The sequence below is a fragment of the Plectropomus leopardus genome, chromosome 11 (assembly GCF_008729295.1).
Source record: "Plectropomus leopardus isolate mb chromosome 11, YSFRI_Pleo_2.0, whole genome shotgun sequence".
Classification (NCBI taxonomy): Eukaryota; Metazoa; Chordata; class Actinopteri; order Perciformes; family Serranidae; genus Plectropomus; species Plectropomus leopardus.
In genome coordinates this window covers 29,336,776-29,349,588 of record NC_056473.1, presented here as the reverse complement: position 1 = coordinate 29,349,588, position 12,813 = coordinate 29,336,776, and the positions used below count along the sequence as shown (strand labels likewise).

Here is a 12,813-nt window from a genome sequence, read left to right as displayed (position 1 = left end):
TCCAGACTTCTTCTACCACTGAAGAAGTATGAACAATAGCAAGGCTCTTAAAAGATCATTTTTCATACACTATGTTATTGTAACTGGTGGTGTTTTTTTGTTTTGTTAATTACAATTTTGATTAAACTTGTGAATAAACACCAATGAGATATTGATCTCTTAACCAATGAAATATTTAATTCAAGGATCCAGACTTCTTCTACCACTGAAGAAGTATGAACAATAGCAAGGCTCTTAAAAGATCATTTTTCATACACTATGTTATTGTAACTGGTGGTGTTTTTTTGTTTTGTTAATTACAATTTTGATTAAACTTGTGAATAAACACCAATGAGATATTGATCTCTTAACCAATGAAATATTTAATTCAAGGATCCAGACTTCTTCTACCACTGAAGAAGTATGAACAATAGCAAGGCTCTTAAAAGATCATTTTTCATACACTATGTTATTGTAACTGGTGGTGTTTTTTTGTTTTGTTAATTACAATTTTGATTAAACTTGTGAATAAACACCAATGAGATATTGATCTCTTAACCAATGAAATATTTAATTCAAGGATCCAGACTTCTTCTACCACTGAAGAAGTATGAACAATAGCAAGGCTCTTAAAAGATCATTTTTCATACACTATGTTATTGTAACTGGTGGTGTTTTTTTGTTTTGTTAATTACAATTTTGATTAAACTTGTGAATAAACACCAATGAGATATTGATCTCTTAACCAATGAAATATTTAATTCAAGGATCCAGACTTCTTCTACCACTGAAGAAGTATGAACAATAGCAAGGCTCTTAAAAGATCATTTTTCATACACTATGTTATTGTAACTGGTGGTGTTTTTTTGTTTTGTTAATTACAATTTTGATTAAACTTGTGAATAAACACCAATGAGATATTGATCTCTTAACCAATGAAATATTTAATTCAAGGATCCAGACTTCTTCTACCACTGAAGAAGTATGAACAATAGCAAGGCTCTTAAAAGATCATTTTTCATACACTATGTTATTGTAACTGGTGGTGTTTTTTTGTTTTGTTAATTACAATTTTGATTAAACTTGTGAATAAACACCAATGAGATATTGATCTCTTAACCAATGAAATATTTAATTCAAGGATCCAGACTTCTTCTACCACTGAAGAAGTATGAACAATAGCAAGGCTCTTAAAAGATCATTTTTCATACACTATGTTATTGTAACTGGTGGTGTTTTTTTGTTTTGTTAATTACAATTTTGATTAAACTTGTGAATAAACACCAATGAGATATTGATCTCTTAACCAATGAAATATTTAATTCAAGGATCCAGACTTCTTCTACCACTGAAGAAGTATGAACAATAGCAAGGCTCTTAAAAGATCATTTTTCATACACTATGTTATTGTAACTGGTGGTGTTTTTTTGTTTTGTTAATTACAATTTTGATTAAACTTGTGAATAAACACCAATGAGATATTGATCTCTTAACCAATGAAATATTTAATTCAAGGATCCAGACTTCTTCTACCACTGAAGAAGTATGAACAATAGCAAGGCTCTTAAAAGATCATTTTTCATACACTATGTTATTGTAACTGGTGGTGTTTTTTTGTTTTGTTAATTACAATTTTGATTAAACTTGTGAATAAACACCAATGAGATATTGATCTCTTAACCAATGAAATATTTAATTCAAGGATCCAGACTTCTTCTACCACTGAAGAAGTATGAACAATAGCAAGGCTCTTAAAAGATCATTTTTCATACACTATGTTATTGTAACTGGTGGTGTTTTTTTGTTTTGTTAATTACAATTTTGATTAAACTTGTGAATAAACACCAATGAGATATTGATCTCTTAACCAATGAAATATTTAATTCAAGGATCCAGACTTCTTCTACCACTGAAGAAGTATGAACAATAGCAAGGCTCTTAAAAGATCATTTTTCATACACTATGTTATTGTAACTGGTGGTGTTTTTTTGTTTTGTTAATTACAATTTTGATTAAACTTGTGAATAAACACCAATGAGATATTGATCTCTTAACCAATGAAATATTTAATTCAAGGATCCAGACTTCTTCTACCACTGAAGAAGTATGAACAATAGCAAGGCTCTTAAAAGATCATTTTTCATACACTATGTTATTGTAACTGGTGGTGTTTTTTTGTTTTGTTAATTACAATTTTGATTAAACTTGTGAATAAACACCAATGAGATATTGATCTCTTAACCAATGAAATATTTAATTCAAGGATCCAGACTTCTTCTACCACTGAAGAAGTATGAACAATAGCAAGGCTCTTAAAAGATCATTTTTCATACACTATGTTATTGTAACTGGTGGTGTTTTTTTGTTTTGTTAATTACAATTTTGATTAAACTTGTGAATAAACACCAATGAGATATTGATCTCTTAACCAATGAAATATTTAATTCAAGGATCCAGACTTCTTCTACCACTGAAGAAGTATGAACAATAGCAAGGCTCTTAAAAGATCATTTTTCATACACTATGTTATTGTAACTGGTGGTGTTTTTTTGTTTTGTTAATTACAATTTTGATTAAACTTGTGAATAAACACCAATGAGATATTGATCTCTTAACCAATGAAATATTTAATTCAAGGATCCAGACTTCTTCTACCACTGAAGAAGTATGAACAATAGCAAGGCTCTTAAAAGATCATTTTTCATACACTATGTTATTGTAACTGGTGGTGTTTTTTTGTTTTGTTAATTACAATTTTGATTAAACTTGTGAATAAACACCAATGAGATATTGATCTCTTAACCAATGAAATATTTAATTCAAGGATCCAGACTTCTTCTACCACTGAAGAAGTATGAACAATAGCAAGTCTCTGAAACGAGAATTTTTCATCCACGATGTCATAGTGCGAGCCATTTCAGAATGACATATTTTTCCTGTAGCGGCTATAAGCCTCATGAAAGTTTAATGAGCAGGAAAAACCTGTTAATGTATTCTTTGCTGGAAAACTCCGGAGCGGCTGTACCCGAGAGGAGCACAAAGGAGAGTAGTGTGAGTGCTTCTCTCAAGTCTTTTCCCACTGTTCAGTCTATCAGTGGTCATAAACATCATCAGTCTGACAGGTCAAACAGTCCATCTGCCCCAGATGTGCTACAGATATTTTGACGGCAGTCTCCCTTGCTTCTCTCGCCTTTAAGCATCCCCTCCAGTCCACCTTTTCCATTTAACAGTTTCCCTGGGTGGCTGTGAAACCTGCCCACCAGGACTTTCTTTGTCCTCGCTCTGTGTTTTTTTCCAAGTGGTCATAAACAAAAATCCCTGCGAGCAGTGACTTTATTCCCGCGACAGAGCCCAGGGCATGGAATTCATCACTCGCTTTGACTGAGTTACACCTCGGCTCAGCTCAAGGTCAAAGCAATTACTGGACTTTCACTCCCACCCTGACCTCCCTCTCCTTCCTTTTCTCTGCTCTCCTCTCCACAAAACTCTACTTCTCACACTCCCTCCTGACCCTGCTTCCTTCTGCCACATCACCACACCACTTTTTTTTTTCTCTGACACCCATACTTGTGCTTTTTGTTTTTCTTTGGTGCTCTTTTCTTTTTCCAACTTTGTGACCTTAGCCGCCTTTCCTTCCTCGCTCCACGATGTCTTCTTGGCTGATGCATGTTGCTTACATAAATAGCTGCGTTTTTTCTTTTTCTAGAAAGTTTTTTAAATTACTTTTTTATAGTTTTGTGTAACATGCCTTGAGTTGTAGACTCTAGTATGACCCTGACTGTTGGTAGTTTTCTATTCCACACCAGCAGGGCAGCTGCAGCAGGCTGGTGTCAGTCAGTCAATAATAAAAAGTCACTCGCTGATTTGAAGAAAAAAAAGCAGGCTGGTTTCTGTGAAGGTCAATGTTTTCTGACCTTGTTGCATTGATAAATTGGTGGATTCCAAGAGAAATTGCTCCAGACTTCTAACTGATGCTTCCAATCAAAAAGTGTAGAAAATGACAGTGTTTTTGTTTTTTTTTTACTTTTTTTTTTAAGAAGTTTTTTTTTTCATTTGCTTTAACACATCCATCCTCTTAGGTTACTTTTTAAACACAGTTTATACACAGACCTAAACTGAATGTCTCTTTCTAAAAATGAAACATTTTGTTTACAAAATGCTCTCACACTCACACAGAAAACATTAAAACATGCAACAACCCACCAAAATTCCATTCACGTAAACAGTAATTTCATCATTATAAAACATTCTTCAACAAATATTTTCAGCATCTCTTACAAAACTAAGGGCTGACATGTTTCCCCCCAGCACTTCTCCTCCTTCCATTATTTGAGTCTGTCGCTGCCTCTGCATCTCACACACGACAGCTTTGGCAGAGCGGGCTGGGCCCCTCTGTGCATCTTCATCTTTGAGACGCACGGTGGACCACAGCAATGCAGCGCGCAGATGATGATCACCGCTCATATTACGCACATCTCTCCCACTGCTGGGCAAGCAGAGGCAAACACGGCCAAGCAAATCACCCTGCAGCCCGCTTGTCTCTCTCTCTCATTTTCTCTTAAGTAACTCTTGGTATTTATGCAGGAGAACTGCCAGTTTCATGCGTCTCCTGCAGAGCACTAAAGTTTGTGTACGGTATGTGAGCAAATGACCCCCTAATTGTAATGTTTCGTCACTTTTAATCTAATTCTAAATCTCAACACTTTCATTAGTTATAATGGGTTGATGGTGACACAGCTTATACATTATTCATGACATGGCACAGACTATAAGGTCCATAAAGCAGAAAAGAAAACAACAGGAAATTGGCGTGAAACCATCCCAGTTGAAATTCCAGTCTGGCCTGACTCGACCCACCAGGTTCAGGGTTTGGACTTGGGCAATGATAAAGTCACGGATGGTTAGAATTAGGGAAGGAAGCACATGATAAGTTGTGGAAAAAACATCACATTCAAACGGGAAGCGAACACCCAACTCTGGCATCAAAGTCTGGATTTGTGAGACCAATCAGCCCTATAGGTACCTTCATGTTCCTTATATTACATTGCTACTGGTAACATTACAACCTGACACCGTCCTGATGAATTCCATGCATGTTCTCAAGTGATGCACCTGTGGCGTGTCTCGGGTGGATGCGGTAGGTGCCATCCAGCCGTTTGCCGACGTAGAATAACAGCACATTACAGATGATGCAAAAGGTGCCTTTTGGCGTTGCGCCCTTACGCCAAAAGCACTGACAGAGCAGAGCTGTTTGACAAGTTTGGAATGAGACCAGGCTGCATATACGTTATAATATGAACAGACATTGAAATTAACTGTTTATTTGTGATAGGTTATATGCTATAATTAAAACGGGCATAAATAGCCTTCTTTTTCGGGCAAACTTTAAAGTGCAGCAGATCTGGAGGATTCATGACCAGTGTTTTAAAGTACCGTATCGGCATGGGCCCAATATGAATATTTTATGACACTTGAATTATGTGACTTTAATTAGTTGAAATAGGTTTTGCATATTGACAGGATTGTTTCAGGGAGAGCATCATCCAAGCCTGTTAAAATGGCATGATTTAATGTTTTACATCAAAACAAATTTAGCATGTTTTACACGTAACTTAATTTAACATTCTTGTTTTATCCAGAGAATATTAGGAGCAATATGTTAATTCCACTACAAGAGAAACTTGATGTTTTCAGCAGTGAGTTGTAAAAATATGTATATATATATCGGAAATCGGCCAAAATGAATCAGAAAATATCGAGATATTGGATATCAACAAAAAAACAATATCGTGCTTCCCTATGAAAGAGCCATTTTACCATAAAGTCATCAGATCTTTTTCTTTGGTTTGTATTTTTTCACATGGAGGTTTTTTTCGATCAGCCTGTCTACTATAGTATAACACAAAATGATCTGCCAGAAGCAATTTCAGAATCATTACCTCAGCTGCCACAGGCGAAGAATCAGTTCTCAGTTGAGCACATAATGACTTTTGCCTTCAAATTACAGCTAAGGACAGACTGCAGAATCTGTAGTCTGCTATAGTAAAGGCGACATTGCATCCTTGACAGAAATGCATGACCTTTCTTTTCTACAACGACTGGACAATGGGGCCAAATAATCAAAGGTCTACCTGACTTGAGTGATTACAGAGGTATGGCAAGAAATCACAGTCACCACCAGCTCTAAATCACACACAGCAGGGCAGAGAAATGGACAGATTGGACAAGAAGCCCCCTAATGGCATAAGTACCTTATTACACAAGACATGGCAGTAAATTACACAGGTTAAGAAAACTATCCACCCCCTACTGTCTTCTTCCCTTTTCTCTCCAACTCCTCTTTCAAAACATCTGGAAGATCTCGACGATAACGATGTTTCAGATTTAAAATTGAGCGCCTGGTCTAAAAGCCTTTGAGGTGTCTTGGATGAGTGGCTGCGGTCTGCCGGATAGCAGTCTTTAAAACGTCATCTTCATTTCCAGATCCACTTCAAATGCCAATTCAAAAGGCTTTCTGCCGAAGCTTCCACATTTCTTCTATATCAAAAGCTCAGTTTTCAAAAACTTCTTTCATGCCTGTTGATTTATTTTCATTCTAATGACAACATCTAATTTCATATCTCAGCTTGAAAGATTTTTTTTCTTGTGTTTTCTCATCTGTCATAAGCTATTTTCCTCTTTTTAACATTACATTACTGATGAAAATGACTTCTTTGCTCACTCAGTAGAGTCATCCATTTTCCCAAACTACCTCAAAGTTAAATGGCTCGGTAAACAGATAAACAAATCACCAAGTTATATCAGCAAGAGGACTTTAAAATGGGATGATCTGTGGGTGTGCTTTTGCTCAGATTTTTCCTCACATAAATAAAAATATTCACGGCCTGCACCACTACTTCTGGGCCTGATGCATCCACGGTGTAAAAACCTCCTAACACCGTTATTAATTGCAGCTGTTTGGTTCTTTGTAACAAACAGAAGAGGGAGGTTTGCCAGGGTGAAGCGTGACAGTGATCCATGCTGACTAATGTGACAGTGTTTCCTCAGGTGAATGTGTCACATATTACACCTGGCACTGGTGTGATGGATTACCAAGCCCCCAGGTTATAATATCTTGGAGAAAATGCTCATGGTAACACACACACACACACACACAAAATCATTGTGTCACAGAGACGCAGACAGCAGGGTGCACAAAAAGAGGTGCACATACAGTATTGTGGCTGTGACAACCATCATAAAACACGAACAGAATGCATAAGAAATGGTTGCAGGAATATGTCAACACGTGTACAAAACACAAAAAGATTTTCAAAGGCCCTAAAAAAATAAAAAATTCTCAATCAGCTTGATATCAGCGATGATTTCTACACGTGTTAAGTCTGTGGCCCTCTGTGGTTTGAATCAGGCTAAACCTCCTTACATCCGGCTGGATTTAGCAACACTTGAAAATCAAAAGCATTTTTTTCCACAGAGATCCCTCAATGCTAGTACAAAATAACTCTCCATTATGCTGCCTTTGCCTTGTTTGATACAGACTTGATCAGTCTGACCCCACACAAGCTGGATAAGCTTCAAAAGTGTTTGACTGTGGAACCTTTAATAAACTGACTAAGGGTGAAACAAGATGAATGGCCAAAAGAAGAATCACACCTCCAACACACACTCAACTCAGATTTGCACTCAAGGAAATAAACCAAAAAAAACACAGAAAGCCAACTGAAGGTGTTTTGTCTCTGGAGACACACAACCAACTGAGCAGCAAAAACACAACCTCCCTAAAAAGTCTCCCAGCCAGGCTGACTGCCAGCAGCTGAGGGAGAACATCACAGGTGCATCCAATAGCTCCTGATTAGCAGGGAAACCTGTGACCTATGTTATGTGGCTTCTCCTCCCCATCAATTTAGTGAACCTAAATGTTTTGTCAGGTAGTAAGCACCTAAGGAGGTTTAAAAAAGTGCACCCAAAGAGCACCTGAGTGGACACTGTCCCTTTATTTCCAGTGTCTTGGGCGGTCTCAAGGTTTCAGAAAGCTACCCCTCTAACCAGCACACTATACCAAGGCCATGAATCAGCTTATGGTCAACTGCCTCCTGTGCCCTCCACTTCCTCCCTAACCTATGAATACTTAATGCCACGGAGAAAAACTTAACACTTAAGAGTAGAAACAAGTTTTCAGGGGCTTTAATGAGTATTGGGTTTTAAAAACAGTGTTTTTTGCTGTTGCAGCAGATATCTATAAATCCTATACCACCAGGGAATTCTTCTTCTACACAACCTCCAGGACTTTAATTGGCTACATCCAATAAAACACCATGTTTTTACATCCTGATATCCCAACTACCTCTGCCAGCAGCGCCGTTGCTGCCATCATTACAAATGGAAACACAGTCGTCAAAGACTAATAAAAAGTTGGTTCTAATGGTTTGCGGTGCTGCATTGTTTTGAACACTGGAGCTCTAAGTTTGTGTTTAATGTGACATATTAAAATTTTACACAAATGGCTGGAATATGAGCCATGATGGGAGACAGGAATGAACACACTCATATCCCCAGGGGAAGCAGTGCTGAATTATCAAGTTTGAACAAGAATTAGAAAGATTTCAAATGACAAGCTTTTTAATGTCAGGGTTAATCAGATGCCTTGGAATGAAAAAAAATAAAAGAAAAAAACATTAAATGCTACATCATTAGATACTGAATTGTGCTTTGCAACTAGCAAGCCTTTAGGGGAAAGAAAATGCAGGCTTTTGTTTATTTCAAATCTATTTACGGTTTTGCTACAGGGGAACACAGGTTGTTATTTTGTACAGTACAATTACAGCGGCTAGCTTGAGGGACAAGTAAATTACAACGTAATTGGACAGATGATACAGCATGGCTCTTGGCTTCGTCTCCATGTCACAGGTGGTTGAAAAATAACCCGCTGAGCTGATATTGTTGTGTGTGTGTTTGTGAAGTAATATTTGACAAATGACTGAAGACATCTTGCTAGATGAGGGGAAATACAATTTATTTCCTCAAGGACAGGTGGTTTTATGATGTAGTCACCTTTAGATGAAACCACGTGTGTGTTCTCAGTGTTGCACGAGTGTAAGTGAGCATTTACATATGCATAGATAAAGTATGTCTGTGTGTGTTCCTCCAATTTGATCTCAGTTGTGAATTTTACCCGAATGAGTAACAACATAGTGGTCCAGTCGCCCGTCTGTTCTGCAGCCCCTATGCAATTGTAATTGCATTAGTGCAGTGTTGATTTTTTTATTAGACACCTTTTCCCTGAGTCCCCAGGCTCATTTTCCATTATTAGACTGACTGTGGAAGGACAATACAGAGCCTCACGCTGCCGCACGTAGAGTCCCTCCAGGCCAAACTTCATTCCAAAGTGAGCCAGCGATAAGTGGGCAGAACTGAGACCATTGAGGGGATTTGGGAAGGAATGATGCAGGCCGTCTTTGTTTTCTTCTTCTGGCCTGTTCACGCAAGTATATTTCTATCCAGCTGTGAGGAAAAATGTACCCCAAATTCGAGAAATATCACACACAAAGCAACATTGGGATGCTTTTGTCATGCAAATATAGCATTTGCAATCATAAATCACCACCAAACACAATGAATTATTATTATTATTAGTATTATTATATTATTATTATTATTATTATTATTATTATTATTATTTATTATGTTCTGACACCTTTGAAAAACCTGAGAAAATTGGTTTTATTTCTTTTGATAACATACCGTAAAAGGCAATAACAAACTTAGCAAGAGATACCCAACAAATTGCAGGAAATTAGAAAAAGAAAATGACCTGAAAATTACTTTTAAAAAATTAATTCTTTCAAAAAATACAAAAAAATGCACAAAGAACTACATTTATAATTACTATTTTTACAATTATTGTTAACTATTTTGTCTGTATATTTATTTTTTACATTTTGGGGTTTGGGGTTTTTTTTTTCTCTATTTTGCTCAATTTCAGGTAATTCTCTTGTAACCTGTAACTTCTCCCCATGTTTTTTAAAAAGATATCAAGCCAATTTGCTCATGTTTGTTTTAACAAAAGCATTTAAATCACTGCTTATCTCATAATTTCTTAATCAGCAGTTGAATAAGCTGTGCTAGGTTTCTTTGTCTATGATGATAAAAAATATTTAATCAGCCTTTGCCATTTCCATTGAACATTAATTTGAAATTTATTTGCAAAAACGTATCAGTTAAAAGCCCAGCTGTGTGCGCTCGGGTTGGTTTTCATCTGTTTGTTGTTGTTTTTTTTTTTTTTGGTCTCTGCATCTTTCTATCCCTCTGTCTTAGACTCTCTTACGTTTACACATTTCTCCTTCCATCAACCTGATGGTCTAGAACGTAGACCATCAGGTTGACCGGCTCAGATGCTGCACAGTGAGTCACAGCGCTCTTTTACTCAGGCCTTCAAATCAGCAACATTTGCCTGAGTGTTGGCCGGCAATGTCACTTACTAATGTTTGGAATTTCTTTATCAGGTGTTTGCGGCTCTTTCCCCTTCGTTTTCACTGCTGATTCACCTGCTGCTGTACTGTCTGACAAAACATAAAAGACAGCAGGTGTCAAACGGTCAAACGGTCTCATTTTAGTTGTCTCTCTCTCTCTCTCTCTCTCTCTCTCTCTCTCTCTCTCCAATTTTACTTTTTTCTTTCAGTGCATTTTTTTTCCTCTCTCTCTTTTTACTTTCTCCAATTCACCTCAGTCCCTTTCTCTCTCTTGTTACTTCTCCAATTCACCTCAGTCCCTTCTCTCCTCTCTCTCCATTTCTTCATTTCAACTTTGATCTGTCTCCCCTCTCCTCTCCTCCCCTCCCCTCCCCTCTCCTCTCCTCTCCTCTCTCTCTCCTCCCCTCTCCCTCCCCTCCCCTCCCTCTCCTCTCCCTCTCCTCCTCTCCTCCCCTCCCTCTCCTCTCCTCTCCTCTCCTCTCCTCCCCTCTCCTCTCCTCTCCTCTCCTCCTTGTCTTTGTGTACCCATGCTTGCCGTTTCTTTTCTTCAGTATATCCTCCTCTTTTCTGTTCTTGCTTAACTCCAGCCCCCACCCCCAATCTTTCTCTTCTCCTTGAAAACATTCATGAAAATGTAATGTGCATTTAAGCAATGGTGAATCACAGTCATTTTGTGCCATTACGATAATTACCGCGAACAAACAAGACCATTACAGAAAGATTTGCATCTCCTGCTGGCCTCCGCAAAGCAGTTTGTATTACCTGACTCCAGCTGAGGGCTGCAATAAAATGTGCTGGACTGTATCAAAGGAATAGGGTGCTTTTTTTGCCAAAATTGAACCAAAGTGTGAAGACTCTCTAGTGATGGCAGATGGTGGAGGGAACGATGAAAAGAATTACCTTCGACGTGTTTATCTAGCAAGTGGGAGATGTGTAATCAGTGGTTTTCTTGCATTTGAGCTACCGAGGTCCAAAAAACATGAGCAGCTGTGGTTAAGTGTCTTACTGTGCCTATAATTCAGTATTTTGACATGCTCACCAAAATTACTTAATTTTGTTGTTGTGTGGAATGTTGTGTTGATGGATACTGATGTCCTGGTTTCTACTGTGTAACAGCAAATGCATAGAATAGAACAGAAGTATACTCGTAGAACCTGTCATATTATATCCTATGAAAATAAATGCACAACAGTTCGAGTGATATTATACAAACTAGCTCCCTACGAATGATACGGAGGTTAGGTTTAGGCAAGTTACTGTCGTTAGGTTTAACAAAAGAAACATGGAGAGGAAGTACCTTAAAATCACTCAAAGTTCACACGGTTCTGAACACACATATCCAGGGAGAGTATTGACCAATCCATCACCCCAACCTGCCTCCTTTAGTGGGAAGGGCACAAAATGTAGAAGTCTAAGATAATAATAACAGTAAGGTGCAATTCCAAAATATATACAATAAATGTAATTCCAAAATTAAGAGCGACATGTGTCTTTTGATCCAATATAAACTACTATGACTACTGGCAGAAAACAGGTGGCCAACAGTCTCAGTTTCATGCTTTATTGAACCAGCTGACCTCCTCCCTAAGACATTTTTGAATCTTTAATAACTTAAGATGGAAACATGAAGCTGGGTCATTTTAGACATTTGAACAAATGACAAATACTGTCATCTAGCGACAGCTCGGTAATAAAATAAATGAATAAGTTCTTGGAAATACTTATTTTACTCCCACTTGCTCTAATGTTCTAAAGCCATAGCTTGCAGCATGTAAGCACTCAAGCACACAGTCTAAAGGAAGATGTGAAATCACATCATGAACTGAGGTTTGTGAAAAGAAACTTTAACCAGAAAATCCAACTTCGAGGGTTGCCCCTCTCTGCCTGCCACTGTGATGATTTCAGTCCGTGGCTCATTGGTTCGTCTATATATTTGTCTGTCTTTATTGATTCTGTGCCAGTTTGTGTGTTTCTGTCCCGCTGTCCGTCTATATGCATATGCATTTCTGCCTATGGGTGTCAACCTGTATCAATCTTTGTGTGTGTGTGTGCTTTTGTGTGTTTGTGAGAGGGTGGAGTGAGGCGTGAGGCCGGTGAGGCCGCAGAGCCCCGGGCTGCTATGAAGAGAAGGATGGGCACTGACTTGTAAACTTGTTTTCATCCACACATGCAGACACCCACTAACAGACACACACTCTCACACACACACTTGTTTTCTCCACAGTGCCCCAGGGAAGAGGGGAGGCTTTCAAGGCAACTGTGGAACCTTCATTCAACCAGAAAAAAGGATTTTTTTTTTTTTTTGCCATATCCCAACTGAAGCTGTTGTGTGTTTTTGTGTGTTTGCAGATTACTGTGCATATGT

At 37.9% G+C, this 12,813-nt stretch overlaps 1 protein-coding gene across 2 annotated transcripts in view; it reads left to right on the top strand.

Annotated features, from left to right (window-relative positions):
• LOC121950004 (spondin-1-like) overlaps window positions 1–12,813 on the top strand; it is a 95,035-nt gene that overhangs the window by 58,136 nt on the left and 24,086 nt on the right. The window lies entirely within an intron of this gene.